This window comes from Amphibalanus amphitrite, unplaced genomic scaffold (genome assembly GCF_019059575.1).
Source record: "Amphibalanus amphitrite isolate SeventyFive unplaced genomic scaffold, NRLGWU_Aamphi_draft 000021F_arrow, whole genome shotgun sequence".
Classification (NCBI taxonomy): Eukaryota; Metazoa; Arthropoda; class Thecostraca; order Balanomorpha; family Balanidae; genus Amphibalanus; species Amphibalanus amphitrite.
This window is the reverse complement of record NW_024881517.1, coordinates 541,503-567,151: the sequence shown is the minus strand read 5'-3', so window position 1 is coordinate 567,151 and position 25,649 is coordinate 541,503. Positions and strand designations below refer to the sequence as shown.

At 46.5% G+C, this 25,649-nt stretch overlaps 1 protein-coding gene across 1 annotated transcript in view; it reads left to right on the top strand.

The window, feature by feature from the left end:
- The first annotated feature begins 19,550 nt into the window (after positions 1 to 19,550).
- Positions 19,551 to 25,649, top strand: part of LOC122390825 (probable G-protein coupled receptor No9) — a 79,372-nt gene continuing 73,273 nt past the window's right edge. The window contains exon 1 of the mRNA XM_043384161.1: positions 19,551 to 19,948. The gene's annotated coding sequence lies outside the window, so the exon portion shown is untranslated. The remainder of the gene's footprint in view (positions 19,949 to 25,649) is intronic.

Here is a 25,649-nt window from a genome sequence, read left to right as displayed (position 1 = left end):
GGGCTGCTCCCTCAGCCCGCCGGTACGACGGTGGTGGTGGCTGGTAACAGCCAGTGCAAGGGGCGTTTTGGGGGCTTCTAAACGCGGCGGCTAGCGGGTCCGTAGGATCTAATGTATGCAGCCGGTGGTCCCTGAGAGCTGTGTGTGCGACTGGCGGGCCCGTGGGGCCTAATATATGCAGTCAGTGACCCGTGTGGCCCGCGTGTGCGGCTGGCGGGCCCGTAGGACCTAATGTATGGAGCCGGTGGTCTATGGGACCCGTGTGTGCGACTGACGGACCCTTGGGGCCTGATGTATGCAAGCGGTGGCCCGTGAGACCCGTGTGTCGGCTGGCGGGCCCGTGGAACATAATGTAAGCAGCCGGGGGTCACCCATGTGTGCGACTGGCGGGCCCTTGAAGCCTAATGTATGCAGTCGGCGGCCCGTGGGACCCGTGTGTGCGACTGGCGGGCCCGTGGGCCTAATGTATGCAGCCGGTGACCCGTAAAACCCGTGTGCGGAGCTGGCGGGCCTGTGGGGCCTGATGTATGTGTCGGTGGCCCATGGGGCCCGAGCGTGCGGCTGTCGAGCCCGTCGGGCCTAATGTATCCAGAGGCCCATGGGGCCCTTCTGTGCGTCAGGCCGGCCCGTGGGGCCTTGCGCGCGGCCAGTGATCCCTGAGACCCATGCACGCGGCTGGCGGACCCGTGGGGTCTAGCGCATGCATTTAATAGCGACACTGTCACACCCCGAAAATGTGCCCGGGGACGACTGACCCCGTCTCGGGTGGCTCCCGGCCCGCTAGTACGGCAGTGGTGGCGCGGTATGGCGGCCACTGAGTGCGGCGTGTGTGCCGTTGGGTCTTCTGAAGTGAGGCTGGTAATGGTGGCGTAGCGGACCGGGGCGTCCCGTGGGGCGTCGTCATAACCCGGGACTTACTTGGAGGTGGCTCCATTCCGGCTGTTGGACGCTGGTATCCTGGTACAGTAGGTCTACTAAAAAAGTCCCCCGCTCCAGAGGCGGCCGCCCGGCCGAACCCCCGGATTCCAGCCCCGACTCTATTGCGCAGGCCGCGGCAGTGACACGGGTCAGGTCGCGGCGCCCGGCGAGTGGGTCAGTTGGCGGCGGCCGGCCGTGGAGTGAGGACGCCGCGTGTGGGGCGCAGAGATGCCGCAGTGCAGAGGAGGTGAAGATAGTGACTCTGCACGATGCGGGAAATGATGCCTTTGTGATCTGAATTAAACCCCTTCAGTGCATATCCTCCCTTGCCCCATTCCTATTTTATCATAATCCTTCAATAATCCGTAATGACCACAGACCATTCAACGCAAGCAAGCAAACAAAACAACCGGTTTAGCGGCGACATCATCTCGGATAAAAGAGCGTTAGTGATGATTAGAATAGACTTAGCGCGGGGGCAAATCGAGGGGATGTATCACATACCGTGTATTTTATTCCCATCTAGCGAAATAAGATTGGGGGTCTTGTCCAACAAGTCAGCGGCCCTTCTAGACACAGATAAATGCTTTGATTTCGGTCGCATCGTTATCTGCAATAATTCGAAGCGAGGTTTAACCCTCGCCGGCCGAGAAGAAGGGGTGGATGCCGCCGCCATGTATTTTTTTTTGCGGTAGCTCAAAGCACACTGATGATAGAAGGCTGACATTTCATATGCCTCACATTTGATTCAAGCCGGATCATTTGACATCAACCACGTTTTCAAGTCAGGTCACTTAACCCGCGCGGGGCTGGGGGGTAAATTTTACCCCCCCCTCGCGAATTTTGGCAATATCTCAAAAACGGCGGCGCGCAGCGCCGCCAAACTTTCAGTACCTTTTCTTACATCAATTTGACACGTTCCCTGAAAATTTGAGCGAAATCCGTCGGAAAATTTTGGAGAAATTGACGTTTTAGTGACGTCATGTTCGCCATTTTCGCCTAAAAAACGGCAAAATTTCAAACGCCGCTAACACTAACATCTTCATTTTTAAAGGAATCAAGACGTAACAAAAAAGGTTATACGCCTTTCTACTTTGTCTATCAAATGGCTATCTCGGTTTTTTGAAAATTTTGGATTTTGGCCCAAATTTTTTCAAAAAACTGACTTTTTTGGGAAAATAGTTATTAAATCCAAAATTTTGAGTGTATCAAAAAAACGGAATATATGTCAGAGAAGTGGTCCATGTGCACCTACATACCAATTTTTAGAAGAATCGGTTCAAAAATGTGGGAGTTATTCAAAATTTTATGACGTCACGACACACAAAAAAATTGAAAAATGAATTTTTTGGAAGTTCTAGACCTCGTACGGAAACAAAAATAGCACCATTCGATTCGCCGTGAAAAGCTGCATCAGATAGACGCCTTTTTAGGCCTTAACAACCAACTTCAAAATTTGACCTCACTTGACCTGACCTTGACCTGACCTCGACCTGAAATTCATCCAGAGGTGGTCCATATCACTTATTGAGTGTGCCTTTTGAATTCTATGAGTAAAATGACCTATAAAACATGTGTCGCACATGCCCTTTTCTATATTTTGTTTTTGGTGACCTGACCTGACCTGACCTTGACCTTGACCTCTGAATGATATTGTATGCAACGAACATTGTCTTGGTAGCCTAAAAACACGTTTTGGGCAATCAGTCTCAGTCCATGACTCCATTCTTCGGCAACTACGGTGCAAGGCCGATACTTGCAATTTGTACCCTTGACCTGACCTTGACCTTGACCTCAAACTTAAAATTAAGTACATGTTTTTAGTTGTTCGTGATGAGATCTTTCGATTGGCGTTCGAATTTTCCAAATCGGACCATTAGTTCGGGAGATAACAGGGGGGGGGGGGTAAAATTTACCCCCCCCCCAGCCCCGCGCGTTCGGCTGGAGACCCCAGCCCCGCGCGGGTTAACTATGACGTCTTAACCCTCGCCGGCCGAGGGGGGGGCGGGTGCCGCCCCCATAGTTTTTTTTTCGCGATAGCTCCAAACACGCTGGCGATAGAGAGCTGAAACGTGGCATATTGACCCTTGATTCAAGCCGGATCTTTTGACACCAACCGCATTTTCGGGTCAGGTCAGGTCACTGACCTATGACGCAGAGCCTATTTTAAGGGAATTTGACTGAGGGGGGGGGGGCAGCCTGGAAAATTGTCTTTAATAACCCATTAACCCTCGCCCGTATTGGTGTTTTCCAGCTGCGAACGTAACTATATGGGGGAGGGCCTTGGAACTTCCCCCCCCCCCCCTCCTTGCCGTTTCGCCCCTGATCGAGCTAGAGCTTCGCTGAAAAAAAAAACGAGCGTGCTGCCCGTGATGAAAGGAAGCCGATGATACCCAATTTTAAGGTCCTTGGTCATCGGTTGACCTTCCAGGTCAGGTCAATGACCCAAAAGTCGGGAAAATCGAGACCTGTTAGAGCGTCGTAAAGGGTGGCTGCTATGTTTTTTTTCGGGGTGCTGATCACGAATATCATGTTAGTTATGATCATAGATGATGTCTTCATGCATTTAGGCCAGGTCGGGTCAGGTCAGGTCAGGTCAACCAGTAAGGGCTTTGCCGGATATTCGTAGTAGGTGGCAACCGCCTCTGACAGCTTCGTAACATGTTACGACGGCACCAAAACTACTTCGTAAACGGTCAAATGGCTGCTAAATTCGAATTCAGCTCCAAAAACTAGCCTAGAAACATATGAAACTCGAACATGTGAACCGAGGTCATCAAAGGTAAATGACCTGACCTGACCTTCCGGTGACCTTGACACCCACCCTAAGGCATGAGAGCAACATCATATCCCATGTTTGAACGTTTGAAACGACGAAAAGACAAGACTGCAAACGCGCGGCTAATGCGAGGCAACATACGTCGAATCGCGATCCCGGCCAAACATGGTGCCATGGTGCTAGTCCGTCGGTGCATCTGAAAGAACTGTGGTGCCCCTGACAAGCCTGAAGTTCCAACGACATGCCCGTGGTGCCCCTGACAGGCCCATGATGCCCTTGCGAGGCCGTTGGTGTCCCTGCTAGGCCGATGGCGCCGCTGCTAGGCCGCTGGTGCCCCTGGGCCCTGACAGGACTGTGGTGCTCCTGACAAGCCTGGAGTGTCCCCGACAGGCACGTTGTGCCACTAACAGGCCCAATGTGTCACTGCGAGGCCGGTGGTGCAACTGCCAGGCATGTGGTGTCCCTGCTAGGCCTTTGGTGCCCCTGACAGGCCTGTGGTGCCCCTGAAAGGACTGTGATGTCCCTTGGCCCTGACAAGCCTGAGGTGCCCCCGACAGGCCCGTGGTGTCGCTGACAGGTCCGTGGTGCCCTTGCTAGGCCTGTGGTGCCTCTGGCAGGCCTGTGGTGCCCCTGGCGGGCCTGTGGTGATACCCCTGACAGGCCCAAGGTGGTGCCCCTGCGACGCCGGTGGGGCCCCTGGCAGGTCTGTGGTGCCCCTGGCAGACCTATGGTGCTCTTGCTAGGTCGATGGTGCTCCCAACAGACCTGTGGTGCCCCTGACAGGCCGGTAAAGCCCCTGGCAGGCCTGTGGAGTCCCCGGGCCCCAAGGGGGCGGGGGTCATGACCCATATGACCCACCCTTGGATCCACCACTGGTCATTACTTGCAGACTGACTCATTTGACATCCATTGCAAAACAAGTCACAGTAGTATGTTCGTCACCCTGTTCCTTTCCCATTTTGAGTTATAGTGGGCAAATCTCGACAACTGGGATGGGGGGCAATTCTGTTGTGTGCGAGGGCATTTGCCCCCCCCCAGTTAACATGTTAGAATAGGCCCTGCTATGACGTCATAAGTACCTAAACCTCTGCACGGTCTTCAGATGTTGCAACTTCGCAACGCCCTCACTGCCAGAGGAGCTTTCACAGGGAAATGAAACCTGCAGGATCTAGTATCCATTACGAGTCCCACAACTTGTTTATCTCAGATTTTTCCTAAAGGTCATATGAGGTCAGGTCATTTAAGTCAATGACATGACAGGTCAGGTCATTATAAGTCATAATGACCTGTCAGGTCATTATAAGTCAATGGGGAAAATGAAAATTGCTATTCTGGCGCCGGGAATAATCTCCAACTATCTCAAGCACACAGAATCGTGATTTGATGCACTCCTTGCAAGGTAAGATGCGTCACTTTTGCAATGTTGACCTTGCGTGACGTCATTTATGACGTCATCAAGGTCATATTAGTTTTTCGTCAATAACTCCCGATCAAATTGAGCAGGCGAGTCGGGAAAGCCACCAATGGACTCAGGAAGACCTGCCAAATCGAATGATATGCGACATGACCTCTTTCGACCAACTTCGTGACCTGGGGGTGCTGACCTGACCGTGACCTGGGGTCAACACCCTAATTTGACCTGACCCAAACAAAAAGTATATCATTCGACGCGCCTGACCGAGGCCAACACGATGCTGCCAAAATCTCGGCTCTGCAGCCGTTTATTGCGAAGTTATTCAACAAAAACTGGACCGTACCTTGGGGCACTTGAACTGACCTCAGAGGTCACCGGTTGACCTAGGACCTTAAAATCGGGTACCAATCTCTGCGTCTTGTAACGGCGCACACGCTCGTTTTTTCCGCGACGCGCTAGCTCCACCAGGGGCGAAACGGTGAGGGGGGTCGTACCCGCCCCCTCCCCCCCCCCTCGGCCGGCGCGTATGTAGAAAACCAATAGGTCCGGCGAGGGTTAAGTAAACTTCTGCATGATTGTCTGTTATAAAATGATGCAAATCCGCAATGCACTTAGTGTCATATAAGCATAATGGGGAAATATGGAAACTGTTAATTTGCCGTCGGAAATGATCTGAAACTATACCTCAAGCACATGAAATCGTGACTTCCTACATTCTTGGCAAGGTCTAATGCTTCACTTTTGCATTGTTCACCTTGCGTGACGTCATTTATTACGTAACTAGAGTCATAGGAGTGCTTCGTCAATAACTCCCGATCAAAATGAGCTAGCCAGTCGGGACAGCCATCAATGGACTTGTAAGACTTGCCGAATCAAATGTTATGCAGCATGTCCTCCTTTCAACAGCTTCGTGACCTGTGTTGCCCTAACATGACATTGACCTGAGGTAAACATCCTAAATTGCTTCACCTAAGCAAAAAAGCATATAAATCGACGCGTCTGAGAACAGAAAACACGATTGTATCGAAATGACGATAATGCGACCATTTTTACGAATCTATTTACCAAAAACCGATCCAATGCCTTGGGGCCCTTGACCTGCACTAAGAGGTCACTGATATTTTAAAATGGGGTACCAGTTGCTGCGTCACCTAACGACGCAAGCGCTCGTTTTTTTTTTTCGTGAGGCTCTAGCAGCTAGCTCAGTTATAGGAGCTAAACATGGGGTTGGGGAATCGCTCCATTCTCACTCACTATTTGGCCGGGATAGTGTTTGCAATTATTGTTTAAATCTAGCATTTTAAGATTTCAAATGACCCATTTTCCCCTCCCAAGTCTTTCAATTCAAGGTCATAACACCAGGTCACGTCAAGTGACCTTACCTCAAGGAAAGTTCCTGTGCTCATCATATCTATACCGACTAACCGATCGCTTTAGAACTTTCAGCGATTTCAATGGGCAACAGAAAATGTATTTGAAACTTTTACTTTGCAAGTTTGACATTGTTGACAGAAAGGCCGGGTCAATTATGAGATCTCTCAAGTCAATGGGATAAAATTGAACTGCGGTTTTTTGGACGGAATGCATAATAAACACTCTGAAAACATGTGGTGCTTGATGGGATACAATACTGAATGAGAAAATTGTTTGTTTGTTGGGAGCCATCTTTTTCGGTCTGAAAAGGCCCTTGCAGAGCTATGACATTTAACTATGCTCTGGTGTAGTAATTGGGTTGTGCGAGCCAGCGACAGTGATCTGCAGAAGCGAGACTGTTCCCGTGGGACCAGATTGCCTTGTTGGGACGGTCCGGCCGTCTCCCAAACGGTCACCCGAAGAGGATTATGTGTCCTGGAATGGATCTGACATCAACTACAGGTTGGCTGGTGGGGTGACCTCCAGTCCAGAGAGGGAAGCATGAAGACTAGGGGCGATGCGGATTGGTTTTTCCTTAGGATAGCAAGGACGGAAGGAATCCAGCACCCTTGACCCTTCCTTATACTGAATGTATCTGTTAAATCTCCTTAGCGTTTTTTCTCGACATCGTCAAGGTGTCATTAATAAAAATGTGAAATCCGGCAGGATAAATTAAATATAGAAATTGTGGCCAACAGAACATTATCAGTTGCGTTCAACCACACACCCAGCTTACATACAAGCCATGTAATAATTATTTTTGATAGACATGCTTAAGTTATGAAATCATCTGAAGTGTTTGTGAAGTTCCACGATACGGATCAGATCTAATATCCTGCTATGCATCATGACCATTTCTGGTCAGGCCATGTCTTTGAACATAGGCCAAATTTTTCAAATGACCTTTAAAGATCAACTTTTGATTCATTCGAAGCGTTTTGATAAGAGGAACACGAGGCTGGTAAAATTAATTTCATGTAAGTTTTAAGCTAAAAACTTTTACGTTATTGTGGAAAAACAATTGGTTTCCTCATAATACCGATGGTGGCAGTTGTTGTTATTTATATGCTAAGCCGTTGACCTTAATTAAATCTGACAATATTATTCAGACATAGCGGTAAAAGAGCTGATTGTTGTGTTAGGTTAGGCTCGTCCATCGATTTCAGAGTGGGAAGGAAGGATGACGGGAATTAGGGGGAGACAGGGGCCGGGCGGGAGTCCTGGGCCTCATGCTCCGCTGGGGCCGAGCCCATCACGTGGGTTGGAGTGCCCTGACACATGGATAGCCCTGGGCGGTGTTTCACGGCCCCGCGCTGCAGCTGCGCTGCTGCATTGTTGCGGCGGTTGATATGAATTCGGCTCCACGCTAGCGTTGCGAGCTTCCGAGTCTGTTGATGCTTCCATGGAAATTGGAAACCCGATGCACCGGTGCGCGCAACGCACCCTGTCCAAGCAAAATTTTACCATCGATGATCTCTGGTGACATGACCTCTGGCTCTGACCCGATCTAAAATTGGCTGAAGTATTTTTTTTTCTTTTTGCTACTTTTGACGCTACTTTGAATACCACTTAAATGCCCAAATCTGAGTTTGTGGCCATGAACATCCACTGCCATTCTTTAACACCGGTTTCGCTGCGCTGAGCGGTGGCCGTCCCGTTTGTTGGATTCTACAGCTGGCTGGCGGAAAGCGTTACCGGCCGCCCGTCCACCGCCCGCGGGCCGGACCGAGCGGTCCCGCTGACCCTACCTGACCTGAGCCCGGCGTGATATGGGACGGGCAGACGGGGGTTCGGCTCAGCGAAGGCAGCGCCCACTGGTGCGGGGGACTTTTTTAATAGACCTACTGTACCCCTCGCCTCACCACAGAGTATCGTTCGTCCACGCCTCACCGCACAGCGTCGTCTCCTCTCGCCCCCGCGCGGCGACTGACTGTGAGGCGCCGCGGTCAGCCCACCTCCCCTGTTTGTCACGGGTGTTATCACTGCCGGCGGCCCGGCCGTGTGTACTTTACTGCCCCGTTCTCCTCTCCCGTCCCCTCCCCGCCCCAGCCTCCAACCCACGATGGTCGCTGCGCCGGCCTCCCGTCCGTTTCCCGCTGGCCAGAACCTCAGTTATCTTTGTGCGATAACTAACCGTTGCTGACCACTAATACAGCACTAAACGCGGTGCCGTCTTCGCTGAGTGCGTGTGGGCGGTGCGACAACATAACAGGCAGCTATAAGCTTGTTTTGACGCGCGGTATGGGCAGCTATAACCAGTCGCGGCGCAAGTGCGTTTGAGCCAGGTGATTCGCAACCGCCACCCAATCAGCATACTGCAATCCAGTGCCGGCAGGGACGTGCATGACACGTGATCAGACAGCTGGGCCGAAAGCGCGCCAATTTTCAAAGGGTTTGAGCGCGCCAGTTGAGTTTGAGCGTGCGCAGTGGAGAAGGACGGTTGTGCTCAGCGCGGGTGATAGCGGGTGTGTAGTGTGTGCATTGATCATTCGAGCAAAGGACGTCGTGGAGGACATCGAAAGCACAGCTGTGGAACCCAGAAAAGACGAAACCTGCACGACAACGACTTTTCGGCGTGCCGGAAAGCGGAAAATTCACCCAAGAAACCCTTGGTGGGCGTGTTTGCCCGCACCCGGTGTAGATCTGCATGACTATTTTACCGTCAGCGCCCGGACCCGAGCAGTGCGCAGTATCTGGTCCTACTATCCCTTTTACAGGGTCCGGCATAAAGTTTTGTCTTGTAAAAATGTGTCGTGTAAGCTGCTAGGTGAAAGTCAGCAATTGTTACAGGATATGCAATGCTCTAATGACATCTCTTTGGTAATGAACAGTTATTTAACATACACGCCATTTTTGCGTAGCTGAAACCACCGTTGATTTTCGTGTTTTATAACCGAAATAGACATTAGATATCCATTCATGATGATCTCAGATTTACTTATCCCAAGTTGCGTCTTATCGGAAGAGAAACGGTGAAGCTATGTCCATGCTGTTGTCACCAATGTAAAACATGAATAATAATAAAAGACCAAATGTCTGTGAGTTTTGGATGTGTTACGATATATAAAGGGAAATCGGACGAGGGAGCTGAGAGTAATGAGACAGTTTCTGAGCAAGTTCTACGACGAATATACCTTGAGCATTATTATTTTCCCTTCTGGGTTTATGTGGGGTCTAATGCAAGAATACATTGAGATCAGTGATGAAAATCACAGAATAATACGGGAGTGTTAAGTGGTATAATGCGAGTATAGTTTGCAAAATATTCCCCTTATACGCTTAGAAGGAATACTAGAGGTTTCGATGTAAGGGTATTTTGGTAGGTTAAAAGGAGTGTACTGTGGGTATGGCAGGGAATAGAACAGGAATCATATTCCTTTCCTCTTCGGTACTTACTATGGTATATTAGAAGAATTCAAGGGAGCTATTTAAAGAACAAGGGTATAGTTGGGGTATATTCGAAAAAATGATCAGGGTGTTTTTTTAGACCAAAACCCCTAATATGCTTAAAAGGAACCAAAAAGGTTTTCAGTGTAGGGTATATCAGAAGAATTTCAGAGCGATATTCAAAGAAAGTGTATTTGGGGTATATTCGGAGAAATGATCACGGTGTTGTTTTAGACCAATTCCCCTAATATGCTTAAAAGGAATCAAAAAAGCTCTCAGTGTTTGCTGGAAGGCTGGACCCAGACGTTGTGAGGCGCGGGGTGCGACACCTTCGTCAGAGGGCCGAAACCTGTAATTAAGGGCGATACAGTGGAAAATTCCTGAGGAGCATTAAAATGAAAGTTGTGTGTGCAAAAATGCTAATGTGTTTCTGTTTCATGTGATGGTACATATTACATGAGGAACATATATGTCCTGAGAAATAGCTCTTTCAAAAGTAACATTCATTATGAAAGACCCTGTAGCTGTAAATAGTGCAATGAAACAAAGCGCATGAAGCCCAACTGGTCAAATGGAGGGGAAATTATAAAAAAGTATGAGTAAAAAGCATGAACCTACGTTCTCGATGGACGAAGAATCAATGCTTTTTCACTGATAAACCGTGACCCAAAAGCAGTAAATCGAATCAATTCTGCGGATGTTCGGTGCTATCGAGTGACCTGACGTCGTCTCTTGTAGGCACGTGAGGCCATATGGTGCAGTTAGAGCACCATTCTGTCTGATTACGTGCCGGCCGCACGCGGCGAGTCATGTGAGACTCCTTCTATAGACCAATATCTCGCAATAATCTCCGAATGGAGTCGGCCGACGGCCGATGCATATCGATATGGGGCCCTAATTACCTGCATATGCGGCGGTTGATGCGCGCCGCGGCCCCGCCCGATATCTGTTTATGTGTGCGTGATCTCGCCGCAGAGACCCCAAGCAACACTGGTCGCTGAGGCACGTGGTGGCTGTGCTCTGGTATCTGTGGACTGGTATCCCAACCAAGAAAAGGGGGTCTTGCTCCTTGGCAACTGGAAGATGCCTACACTTTTACTGAAAAGTGATGCAATCTGCAAGAAAATAGAAATACACTGAGAGCTTTTTTGATTCCTTTTAAGCATATTAGGGGAATTGGTCTAATACAACACCCTGATCATTTCTCCGAATATACCCCAAATACACTTTCTTTGAATATCGCTCTGAAATTATTCTAATATACCCTATGACGATAAAAATAATAAGGCGGACATAATAAGACAAGTGCATTGACAGAAACGTCACTCGTAATGTGAGCTTATATTGCAATGGAAATGAGCCATTACATCCACGCCTACCTTTTGACAAAACAAAAAAGACAACTGAAGGTAATCAGCCAAGTTTTTGTTTGGGTAAGGAAAACATTAGCAATATTTTGACGAAGTCATAGCTTGAAGTTCTTCAAGTTCTTCAAGTTCTAACAAGAAGTTCTTGAAGTTAATATTACTTAATATCAAGGCTCTATAGCAGTAGCGGCAGAACACCTTCAATTAAGGGGGGGGGGGCACTGCCGACTTTTGGTCCCATCCTTTCCATGCAACGCCCATAGGGCTAATGATAAAATGCCCAAATCAAAGGGGGGCACGTTACCCGGTGCCCTCCCCGTTCCGCCACCTATGCTCTATACTTCTATAGAACTTAATATCAAATTAACCTCAAATCATAAATGCAAACTAAAATTTATTCATTGCTGGAAAAAGGATCATTTCTAGGTAGGTAGGTAATCAGATGCTTCAGTCGCTAATCGCATGTGATAAGCGGTGTGTATAGACGTGCGTAAATCCCATCAAAGCTGGATAGTTGGGGCTAATAGGTCGACATGCACGCGACAGACATGTAAATGAGTCTCTTGAGTTGGTATTAGACTTTGGATGGGTAGCTTGATGAGTGGCTTGGTATAGCCGACAGTACAGTAGGTCTATTAAAAAAGTCCCCAGCACTAGTGGGCGCTGCCTCCGCTGAGCCGAACCCCCGTCTGCCTGTCCCATATCGCGCCGGGCTCAGGTCAGGTAGGGTCAGCGGGACCGCTCGGTCCGGCCAGCGGGCGGTGGACGAGCGGCCGGTAACGCTTTCCGCCAGCCAGCTGTAGAATCCAACAAACGGGACGCCACCGCTCAGCGCAGCGAAACCGGTGTTAAAGAATGGCAGTAGATGTTCATGGCCACAATGATTATGAGATAGTCATTGTTGGCCCGTGCCCCACAGGAATGCCTAGACTCTCACGCCCTGTTGGAGGGGAAATCGGGATTGAGAATCATTCTTATAACTCAGCTTTGGGCATTTAAGTGGTATTCGAAGTAGCGTCAAAAGTAGCAAAAAGAAGAAAAAATACTTCAGCCAATTTAAGATCGGGTCAGAGCCAGAGGTCATGTCATCAGAGGTCATCGATGGTAAAATTTTGCTTGGACAGGGTGCGTTGCGCGCACCGGTGCATTGGGTTTCCAATTTCCATGGAAACATCAACAGACTCGGAAGCTCGCAACGCTAGCGTAAAGCCGAATTCATATCAACCGCCGCAACAATGCAGCAGCGCAACGCAGCGTGCTGCAGCGCGGGGCCGTGAAACACCGCCCAGGGCTATCCATGTGCCAGGGCAATCCCATACACGTGATGGGCTCGGCCCCAGCGGAGCATGAGGTCCAGGACTCCCGCCCAGGCCCCCTGTCTCCCCCTAATTCCTGTCATCCTTCCCACTCTGAAATCGACGGAAAGAGCCTAACCTAACACAACAATCAGCTCGTTTACCGCTCTGTCTGAATAATATTGTCAGATTTAACCCTCGCACGACCAGGCCATTTCTCATAACACGAACGACCAGGGGGGGGGGGTTGTTACGACCCCCCCCCCTGGCGTTTCGAAACGGAAGGTCGTAGAGCTTAGCGGAAAAAACCAACGGATTGCTCTCAACGAGATCTCGCGATTGGTGGTATATTTTTTGGTCCTAGGTCAACATTTGACCTAATTATGACCGGTCAAAGGTCAAATTTTCGGAAAAATCTAACTTTTTCAGATTTCCGCGCCGATTGCGGCAAAACGGTAAGAGATATCGACTTGAAACCTTCACTATCGTGATCCTTGATCAATTCTCTATCGTTTGGTGCGTATTTCGATGTCATAACTCTAAAAATGATGCGTTGGGAGCATCGGAAGTCTGCAAGGTCATTTGTACATTGGGTCACGTCAGGCGTGTGACGTCACTGACCTGACCCTGACCCAAAATGAACTACAAGAAACAACCGACGATGCCTGAAATGGATAGCAAATTCGAATTCAGGGCATCAAAATACCCCGAAAAGGCATACAAGTGCAAGAAGTCATTACAGGTCAACCGAGGTCACTGACCTGACCTTGACCTTTAGTAACCTTGAAAAGGTCAACGGACATTGTGCCAATGTCAAATCAGCCAGTTATGGTTCTAAAACAATCCATCAGTGTGTCAGGTCAGTCGGCATTTATACCAATGTGAAGCAATCTCCAATTTAGCGTAAATCTGGCCGGAGGTTGTTCCCTTTATGACGTCATAACTCCGTGACCTGACATGACCCGATCAATTTTTTTCGGCAAAAGATGCGCAAAGGTTGCCCCAGAGGGTATTGAAAATTTCAGCCCGCTACGACAAGCCGTTTAGCGTGCACTTCGAAAAAACCTCAGGGGGGGGGGGGTTGATACAACCCCCCCTAGGCGTTCTAGGGTTAATGAAGGTCAACGGCTTAGCATGTAAATAACAACTGCCACCATCGGTATTGTGAGAAAACCAATTGCTTTTCTACAAACACTTAAAAGTTTTTGGCTTAACCCGCGCCCCGTTGGGCTCTGCCGAGCAACGCGCCCTGTTGGGGGGGCAATTTGCCCCCCACCCCCACCCTAAGATCTCGAGAACCACGCAACCTAGCGACAAGCGGCAAACGGTGTTGGATAGCCTTATCAGGGAACTACCTTGTGACCCAATTTTACTGACCTTGGTCAAACCGATGACGTCACAGGTCAGGTCAAAGGTCGAATTTTCACCGTTTACAGGCATTTCAAGAAATGCGTTGTAATATCGAGTAAAATGGATTTCATTGAAAATCATCGACGGGGAAAATATGTTCTTCAAACACATATTTTGCTGTTTGAGGTCACTGATACTAGGTCAGGTCACAGAGGTCAGGTCACTGAGGGTCACAATATGAAAATATCATGTGATGCATGTATTATGGTCCATTTTATATGTCAAATACGATTATGTGGGTCAGGCAGCCTTTGGGGTCGGTTAAGATTATGTTCTGGTGAAGGTCAGGTCAAGGTCAGGTCAAATTAGGCAAAAATGGTCGCATTATCATCACTTCGATACAATCGTGTTTTCTGTTCTCAGACGCGGCGATTTATAAGCTTTTTTGTTTAGGTGAAGGAATTTAGGATGTTTACCTCAGGTCAATGTCATGTTAGGGCAACACAGGTTACGTTCGGCCGATTTCGACACAAAACATTGAACCACGGCAATCGCTCCCATGAGCTCAGTTTTTAAGCTAGATTCAATTTCTTTGCACGAGAGGACTCAGAATAGACTGCGCTATCAACCTGCTATCTCGGATTTATCTTTTTCATAAACTTTTTGACTTTTCGAAAAAAAACGGAATATATGTGATAGAACAGATTCTTTTGACTTACTTTAGCAATTTTTAGCTAAATATCTTCAAAAATGGCCAAGTTATACGCATTATTTCAAAAAATTTACAACTATAAATTTTTCAAATCAATTTGTCAGTACGTATTTGATATACGCCAATATAAGTAGCACCATCGTGTTCCTGAGCTCAATCTGCATCCAATAGCCACATTTTTTGTTGAAAAAAAATTAACTTCAAAATTTGACCTTTTTTTTACCTGAAAGTGACCTGACCTGAGTTAAATTCAATTCAAAATGACCTCGAATGACACAAACGGCATCAAATTCGAAATCTATAGCCTAAATGGACCATAAAACATGTGTCACGTGACCGACGCATGATATAATATTTCCGTGACCTGTGATGACCTGACCCTGACCTGAAAATCAAAATACAAGTTTGGTACACTCAGGGTATCTAAAGCATCTGTTCACAAGTGTGTAAACAAAAAATGAGCCTGATCTGACTTGTAAGACGGCGGCCAGAGCCCAAAATGTGAACAAGCCAAAATGCTAATAATATTTACTTTGACCTGACCTGTGACGTCATCGGTGACCTCGAGGTCAATGAAATTAGGTTTCGTTCGACAGTTTTTCCGGGGCTATCAGACGCCGTTTTAATTTTGACGATCGGCGCAGTAGTTTCGGGAGTTAGAAGGGGGGCTATGAAGAGCCCCCCCCCCTCCCCAGTAGGGCGCGTTATACGCAGACCCCAGTGGGGCGCGGGTTAAGACGTCATAGTTAAGTGACCTAACCTGAAAACGTGGTTGGTGTCAAATGATCCGGCTTGAATCAAAAGTAAGGCATATGAAATGTCAGCCTTCTATCATTAGTGTGCTTTGAGCTACCGCAAAAAAAAATACATGGTGGCGGCATTCTTCTCGGCCGGCGAGGGTTAAACCTCGCTTCGAATTATTGCAGATATTGATGCGACCGAAAACAAAGCATTTATCTGTGTCTAGAACGGCCGCTGACTTGTTGGACAGGATCTCCAATCTTAATTCGAGAATAAAATACTCTGTATGTGATACATGCATACCCCTCGATTTGCCCTCGCGCTAAGTATATTCTAATCATCACTGTCGCTTTTTTATCCGAGATGATGTCGCCGCTAAACGGGTTGTTTTGTTTGCTTGCTTGCGTTGAATGGTCATTACGGATTATTGAAAGACTATGATAAAATAGGAATGGAGCAAGGGAGGATATGCACTGCAGGTGTTCAATTTAGATCACAAAGGCATCATTTCCGGCATCGTGCAGAGTCACTATCTTCCCCTCCTCTGCACTCGGCATCTCTGCGCCCCACACACGGCGCCCTCACTCCACGGCCGGCCGCCGCCAACTGACCCACTCGCCGGGCGCCGCGACCTGACCCGTGTCGCTGCCGCGGCCTGCGCAATAGAGTCGGGGTTGGAATCCGGGGGTTCGGCCGGCCGGCCGCCTCTGGAGCGGGGGACTTTTTTAGTAGACCTACTGTACCTACTACCTACCTTCTTACAAATATCGTGGTTCGGATTTCGGAACTTGAAAATGCTGAATATAACGCTTGAAGTTTCCGAAGAAGCTGTCAGGTTATATAGATAGACGCTGTTTTTAATCCGGAGAGTGTCTTATGTGTGTGTGTTTTTTCACATAGAGCTTTAGATATAAAAGTGCACGTGCAGCAGGTCGTCAGGCTGGTCACTGGTCAGGCCAGCTCAGATGCTTCAGGCTCAGCTTCAGATGTTCAACCATCAAAAACATTTACCGCCACTGATGTTGCACGAAATATTACGTGGGCTCTAAAAGCAGTTTACAAATGCTCAAATGGGTGATGAATTCGACATTCCCAAAACAACCCTCAAAAATATAAAACAGAAAAAACGAGATCATGAAAGGTGAATGACCTTGACCTAGCCTTTAGGTGACCTTCACACCTATCTCAATCCATGGGGTAAGCATCATTTCACATGGTTGCACGCTGGCCGCTGCTAATCTAATCACAAAGTCTGGAACGCCCAGATAAATGTGCGGCGTGCGCCATCATTGGTCGAATCGCCATTCTGGCTTGACAAGGTCTTCAGAAAGAGGTCGAAGGTTAAATGTGACTTGGATTAACGTCATATAATTTTCAGGGTAGATGTAAGATTGATTAACCCGTGTTTTTTGCCATCTGCCGCTTTATTCTTGATTTATTAGTGAAAAAGCGAGGAAGTATCATCCCAACCTTTCCCTACGTGAAGGTCAACAGGAGTAAAATGCAATGTTTACAAGCCTCCCTTGACACTTACATAGCTGACAAATGGCAGCGTACCGCCAGAGTGGCGTTTTTTTTTCCTTATTCTTCAGGTGACACGTACCTGCATTGTGTGAACTGTATGCGTGTAACATGTATGTAAACCAAAAGTCGCCAAATATACAGAAAAAGGAAGAGAGAGAAAAAAAAAAGTTGAAGACACCAAGCAAGTAGCTCACTTATTTAACAATTTTTTCATATCAATTGGTGAGAAGCTAGAAAAAGAAATCCCAAATACCAGAACTGATCCCCTGGATAGTGTCACTTCCAGTGAAAACACATTTGATCATTTTCACCCAACAAATTCTGCAGAATTAGACTCCATGATAAGAAATATGAAAAATGTTGGTGCTGGTATTGACAACATCAATTCAAAAATATTCAAAAATACATATTCAGCAATACTCAGTCAATTGGTTCATTTAATAAACATATCGTTGAGTACTGGAACATTTCCTGAAAGTATGAAGATGGCTGTGGTGAAGCCATTATACAAATCTGGAAGTAAAAATATATTTAGCAACTATAGACCCATTAGTATCCTTCCCTATCTTTCCAAACTTCTAGAAAAGATTGTACACCAGAGAATCAATGCATACCTCATACAGAATGACATATTATGTAAGGATCAATTTGGCTTTCAAAAATCCTTATCAACATACATGCCTATAGTACTCCTGCAAGAACGAATAACAAAAAGCATGGAAAATGGGAAAATGTCCTCAGCGGTATTCATTGACCTTAAAAAAGCATTTGATACAGTGAACCACAACATACTCATCAGCAAATGTCGTAAATACGGATTTACTGGTCGTGCTCTTCGCTTTATCAAGTCATATCTCACAAACAGACAACAATGTGTAGAATTTAAAAGTACTAGATCCTCTTTTCAAAGTATTAAGCTAGGAGTGCCCCAAGGCTCTATCCTAGGCCCCTTACTCTTCCTTATATACATAAATGACTTAAAAAATGTATGCAAAAAATCAGAATGCCTTCTATATGCTGATGACACAGCCTTACTTTTTGAAGGTGAAAATACACAGGAACTACAAGAAAATATGAATAAAGAACTTGAAGCTGTATCCATTTGGCTTCAAGCAAACAAACTCACACTCAACGTACAAAAAACCATTTACCAAGTATACAACCAAATGGGTAATATCATTAATTTGAACATTATGATACATGGTGAAAAAATTGAAATAGCAGAAAAAGTAAAATATCTAGGCATCACTATTGACCCTGCCTTGAAGTGGAAATACCACATCGATAACATAGCAATCATTATCAGTAGAAATATTGGAATCTTGAGTAGAGCGAAGTACTTTCTTCCTGAAAAATCATTACTCTTGCTCTACAACTCACTGATTCTTCCTTACTTAAACTACTGCTGCCTAATCTGGGGTTTCACATATCCAACTTATCTCCACAAAATCGAAGTATTACAAAAACGAGCAGTTCGAATTATAGTAAATGAACATCGTCTTGCACATACTATGCCCATATTTCGTAAGCTCAATGTTCTTAAAGTAAACGCACTAGCTAGACAACAACTTATCATGTTCATGTATCGAAAATTCGCTTCACATTTACCATCACAACTTAACCAATTGTTTACTACAGTAGATCAGGATAATATAAGAACAAGAAATAGACAACATTTTCACGAACCCTTCTCGGCAAAACGTTATCGTGCACAAATAGCATCATGGATAGGACCGCGTGTCTGGAATAATGTCGTTGCATCCCAATTCTCTATAACAACCATTAATCAGATATCTAAATCTCAGCTAAAAAGATACGTCAAAGCATACTTCATACAAAATATGTAAGCTTTTTCGAGAATTTCCTCTGGAATTCTCGCTATCCTTTCATTGCAACTTAATTTCAAAGGTACTTGCCTCAAAACTGCACTAATTGCAAGTAAATCACGTTTCATCGAAATTATTTTCATCATCGTCACCATGAATAACTCTGGCGCTGGAGCAAGGAGCCTGACCAGCAACAAGCTTCGCTTAGCTGGAAAGGCTTTTCTGCCCTCAGCATTGACCGGCCGAATTTTTGACCAGAGCGAATCCCCACGTATGTTTGCATGACGTGTGAATGAGCGATTGTTTTTTCTACTCTAGATGAATGCATGCCCTTCTGAGTGAAAGTTGCTTTCGGTATCGTAGTAGAGAACAGTCATCTGTCTGGTTTCAGCAGTGACTACTTTCGCATTCTGTTCTTGTCTCCGCCTAAACCCGCTACCCCTTCTCTCATTTGCTTTTTTTTAGTTTTATTTCCTTTCTTAGCAGGGAGTGCCGCGACTTATCAGTTTATTTTATCTGGTGTTAACGTAAGGTTCTGCTAGTCGCTGGGTTTGAGGGCGGGGGCACTCCTGGTCACCTGATCATGGGTGGCGGAGTAGTTCGGAAAAAAAGGTTGTTCGTGGTATTGACAATTGTTCATAAGGCAGACACACGAAGTGAAAAGCACATTAAGGTGGTTTTGGCTTCCGTTTTACATAGCAAAGAGCCGCACGGTGAAAGTCACTTACGGCACTCGGCACCCATCTCGGGCGTCCTCGCACTCGCCCTCTTCTCGCGATCTGAGCCGCCCGGCGACAACCCACCGATACCGGGAGGCGTCGGCCGGCGCAGGGTCGACCGGCGGCGGCGGCCGCGGTCTGCCGCCGTACCGGGCGCCAGTAGCGGCCCGAACTCGGCTGGGGGACGAGCTCTGCCGCGCCGCCGCCGCCGCCGCAGCGTGGACGCCGCACGCGCTCCCCAGTGACCCGAGCCGAGAGGTGGGCGCGCGCTTAGTGCACGGCCCAGGCTGACCCTTGCGAAGTGAGCGAGCCGCGAGCGCGGGCCTTGGGTGAGGAGAGACGGAGCAGAGATCAGAGGGGAGCGACAGGTGACCCGGCGGGACCTGACCCACACCCCGGGCAGGACGGAGCCGTAACCGCCGCCCGTCCCGAACTCTGCCATCCGCAGCTGGGGCATCGGCGGTCTCACAAGCGCCACACTGATCGGAAAGCAGACGAACCAGGTAGGCCCGGGGAACATCGGGTGGGCTCACTGAAGTTGCAATTACATTGCAAAAACGGCATGTACACAGACGACAATTTTTTCACTGCTTATTACTTTTTTTGGACCTGATGACAAGGTGTTCCGAATCGTATGTTAAGACTGGCTGGTGCCTCCTGTGACTTAAACAAAAAATCCCTTTGTGTCGTTAAGTAACTGTTGTACCACTTACCATTTGATGGGCGTCTTTACTTGAAAATGAAGTTCACTTTGTGAACAGGTACTCATCTACTCAAGGAACTTTCCACTGAATTGAGCCAGCATTGTCAGGAAAGATGTGCTGCATGGATTGTGCTTGTACGTCTCGTGCCATTTAGGTACATCTATCTCATTAGGCCTTTGAAATGTGCAGAATGCTTTGCGGAGCTTTTCGCATAATTCGTTTTGTAGATTGTGAGTTGAATGAAAAGGCTAGCTGATGCCAGAAGCCGCAGTGTGGAGTGTTTTCAGTTTACGTTCAGGCTTTGAAATTTTTACTGCCCAATTTTCAGGCTGCTGACATTTATCAAAGTAAGTCAGTTTAACACGCAATATGGTAAACGCGCTACATAAGTAGTGTGTCACCATATGGGCAGCAAATAGGTTTTGAAACCCGGCCGAAATGTCCTTGATTTCTCCAGGAAGATGTCATTAATCTTTTTCAACTCATGTAGAATAATGCAATAAGTAATCAGTATCAGATTTGCTTACATATGTATGTTTTACATTAAGCGTTTTTTCACTCCGTCTGAAGTGTTGCAAGTATCTTCCAATCGTTGATAAATCCATATCCACTCCGTCATTTCGACGAAAACTTCTGTCAACGTCATTCTGTTATTGTTACAAGCTAGGGCTATACATATCAAAGGATTGAGAGTCGTCTGGCTCAGAACTCTCCTAATTTGCAGTCTGTTCGACGGCTTCTATCGAAACTTATCTGGCTCATTCAAGGAAGAGTTTATTTCTGTATTGGAAGGATGATGCAGTAACCTAACTCAACCAAACTAGTGATGCTGTAATTGAAAGGGTTTGCAAATCACAAGAGAAATTAACCGTTAACTACACAAGAAATAAATACTGAAAGCACACTTATGTCTCCCAGTTCTCATCTTAAGCAGTTTTTTCAACAACTTGCTCTCAACTGCTTTTTAAGATTATATTTCCTATCACACTACATTAACAGCTCAAATCATGTAATATGGGTGTAGTTAATTTGCAATGCAGGCATGGATATAAACTAAGGAGCAACTGTAGAACTCAGATAGGAATGTCTTTACAAACGCCCATTTGGACAGCAAATAGGTATGCTTCATTAACCCGCGCATGAGTGTGGGGGGGGGGGGGGCTCTACAGAGCCCCGCCTCCCGTTTTTCAGCAATATCTTCTAAACCGTTTGACGGATCAACACAAAACTTGCGGTACCTTCAAAGGCATCAATTTGACACCTTGTGTTAAAATGTCAACTTTCTAGCTACCATAGTTTGACTGGAAATGACGTCAGAGTGACGTCATGTCGGCCGATTTTCATGCAAAATACTGAATTACGGCAAACGCTCTCAAGAGCTCAATTTTAAAGCAAGCTAGATCCATTTTCTTTGCATGAGTGGACTACAAATACACGTAGCTATCAAACTGCTGTCTCGAATTTTCGATATTTTGAAAATTTTGAAAAATATGTATTTACAATTACAAAAAATATATTTTTTAATTTTTTCAAAAAGTTTTTGAATTTTCGTAAAAACCGGAATATATGTGATAGAACACACACTGATGAACTACATTTGCAAATTGTAGCCCAATATCTTCAAAAATAGCCAGGTTATTTGCATTATTGTAATTTTTTTTTTTACAATTTTATGATTTTTCAAATCCATTTTTCAGTACGTTTTTGACGTCGTACAGCAATATAAATGGCACCATCGTGTTCCTGAGCTCAAACTGCATCTGATAGGCACCTTTTTTGTTGAAAAATTTCATTTTCAAAATTTGACCTTTTCTGACCTGAAAGTGACCTGACCTCCGGTAAATTCAGCTGACAATGACCTCAAATGACACAGAAGACACTATTTTCGAAATCTACGAGTAAAATGGACCATAAAACATGCGTCACGTGACCGATACATGATATACAATTTTCGTGACCTAGGATGACCTGGCCTTGACCTTAAAAATTCGAAGTAAAAGTTCGGTACCCTCAGGGTATCTAAGGCATCCGTCAAGGAGTGCGTAAACCAAAAATGAGCCTGATCGGACCGGCCGTCCGGTGGTCAGAGCCTAAATTGTGAACTAGCAAAATTGTCGATAATTTTTACTTTGACCTGACCTTTGACGTCATCGGTGACCTCGAGGTCCATGAAAATAGGTTTCATTGGACAGTTTTTCCAGGGCTGTCAGACACCGTTTGAATTTTGACGATCGGCCCAGTAGTTTCGGAGATAGGAGGGTGGGCTCTGGAGAGCCCCCCCCTCAGTCACTCGCGTTATGGAAAATACCCCAGTCATGCGCGGGTTAACGTCTAAATTCGGTTCCGAGACTCCTGCTTTTTGCCAAGTACCTCGGGGAACACTGTCATACATTGTCCTTTACCATTTTCGGGAACAAAACAGGTTGACAGGAGCGAAGCGCCACACGCATAATTTTCTGCTCAGTATAGCAGGCGGCCCCTAACACAGAGTGGCAGGGTATTTAAGTACTTTAACGCTGATTTAAGCGTCTTGTCGATGTTTGCTGCACCGTCCGCATTGCGTCGGGCGCCCCACTAAGGCAAGGTCTTTTTTCTATCTCCATCTTCGGGAGACACTGAAACGTTTTATTTCTGTTGTGGAGGACGGGTATTTTTATTGTTCGTAGACGTCGTGCCAGTTGATAATTATTTTCAGCGCAAATGTGTAATGCATAAAACCTCCTAAGCAGCTTTAGTGCTGAATTGCTGATGCGTTGATGTCAGATATTGGTCCAGAAACTGGCGTAGATCGATTGTCAATAGCTATTGATTCTTAAAGGCAATGTCAGACCAATGTAACCTTATTGGGCATCCCATCTGTAAGATGTTTATTTCTTTTATTCATTTTAACGGCTCAGGCATGGAACATTTAGAATTTGTGCATTGCTTGTTGCTCCAAGCAATGCATAAATATATATACATATATATAAATATATATATATATATATATATATATATATATATATATATATATATATATATATATATATACGAGTATACATATATATACAAACTTAAGTTATCTTTGTAAGCAAGAGCAATTGTTGCCCCCACAAGCTGTCATTTTGAGTCAATGTCGTGCAGTCACCAGTCATGGAAAACGCCATTGGGGATTCCGGTTAGCCGGCATTCCAAATCACAGCGCAGCATTTAATGCTATCTCAAACTGTCATGCGTCTGTTTAGACACAACACATCACACCATATTTTCCGGTTTGCTTCGAGCGCGTGTCACTGCCGTAACAGGTTTTTTTTTTCGCGAAGGCTGCAGCGATTCATCCGTTTCACTGGAAGTATGCTGCCGACCGGTCGTCTGGCACCAAATCTGGTGTCGGGCTCTATCGGAGCCGGCCGCCGAGCCGCCACTGAGCGCGGCAAATTTATCGGCGCGGTCACGGTGGCCGTGGCGGTGGAGACGAGGCATCATGTTCCCATCGCGGCGGCCCCGGGCTCCGCGTGAAAAACGGCCATCCGGTGTCTGAAGCCTGGCCCCGTATTAGGTTAGCATCATGGAAGGACATACGCGATCTGTTTCGTTTATACATTGCCGGTAAATCCCGCCCCGAGCGTCCCAAGTCTGTTCGCTGCAATCGACGCAGACACGATTTGAAGTGTCATTTATCAATTAGCGTGATCTCTTTCTCGGCGGTGATCATCATTGGGTGCCGCTGTCTCAGTTTGTTTCTGAGATGTCTGGCCGCGACGTCGTTGTGGTAGGTCAGTTGTGCTGCTGGCCCAACAGCACAGACTGGCACAGACTGTGGCAGAGGCTGTCAGAAACTGTCAGGCAGAGGCTGGCCGCTGTCAGACAGCCATGAAGGCCAGAGTGACTCGTCACAGATCAGCGCAGTCAGGGCGACCCGTCACATCTATTTCAGATCGGTGCCGCTCACTGATTGTCGACTGTCACATTCCAAAGAAAGCCATAGTCAGACCGGCAAGTCATATGGGAATTTTTGTTATATTTGAGGATCATCCACCACACGATACACGTATTCATGTTCGCTGATTTATCGTTGAGTTGTATGAGACAGAAAGTTTCATCAATGGCTTTCCTGGCTTCATGTCAAAGGTCAAAAGTCAAACTTTCTGCTCTGAACTTTGATGTCAATTGGCCAGTGGCATTGACCCGACACCCATCGTCCTCTGCAATTGATACAATGCATTGATTAGAATACAGCCAAACGGTGGCTAGATCAACAGACACCCAAATTACTAAACGAGGGAGCGGAACCACTTTAGCCGATGCTGTTTTAACCCTCGCCCTGGCAGGGGGGGGGGGGGGTCGATGCGACCCCCCCTAAGGTTTTTCGAAGATAGCGTAAAAACGGCGGCGCAAATTTGGTACAGCCTATGGGGCAACCTTTTTACATATGACCTGAAAATTTCAGGTCCGGGTGACCTTGGGTCAGGTTACCAGGTCAGAAAAACCGGCACAAGGTCATGGTCAAATTTCAATTTTCTTTTTGCACCTGTCCAACTCACAGTTTTGGACTGATTTCCTTCAAACTTTCAGGATGTGCTAAGTTCACCGAGTTGTATAACATATAGTTCGGGTTTTTTGAGGTCACTGACCTGAGGTCAGTTAGAGGTCATTACGTCGTAATGTTAAGCCTATGGGAAAATACTAAATTCGGAAAATACTGGAGATATCCGCTTCGTTCTATCACTTCTGTGCTTTGAAACCACAGTACTTAACAGCAGGTCACATGGTGCTTCTTTGTTTGGTGTACTTATCCATGGGTCAGGTCAAATGAGGTCAACTGAGGTCAAATGACGTTTTTGCCAATAACTTGGCACATAATGACGCTAGAGCTTAAAAAATGGTATCATTGTGTTCCTGGTGATCAGCCGAATCGAATGATATGCGATATGATGCAATTTGGTTAACTTGAACTTAATTTATTAATTTAAGTTTACTTAAAATTTAAGAAAAACTTTAAGTACACTTAAGCAAGCTAAAAAGTATATCATTCGACGCGCCTTGACGTGCTAAGTTCACTGGTGCTTTTCTTTTTGCTCTATCTTAATTAGATCAAAAGTTATAAGCGAAAAACTTTTGACCTGTTTTTAGCGAAATTTTTACATTTATACCCCCCAAAACCCCCCTAAATATTGACCTAGAGCAACCAAATTTGCACAGGGGAGAGAACTCTAGGAGGCCCACCTACCTACCAAATTTGGTGTTTCTAGGTGCCATAGGAGCCAATCGCGAGGGGGGGGGGTCGCATCGACCCCCCCCTGCCAGGCCGTGTTATGAAAAATGCCCTGCCAGGGCGAGGGTTAAGTTTACCGGGGCATGGGTTTTGTGTTATGATAATGCTGTTTTCTGCCATCCTGTCACTGTCAGTCGCGTAGTATAGCTGTCATCCTTTTACTGTCTGACGTGTCAGCTACTAGGCAGAGCGAGGCATAACCGACCGTTCTTAAGTGAAATTTTATCACTTCACAGGCTCTTGTGC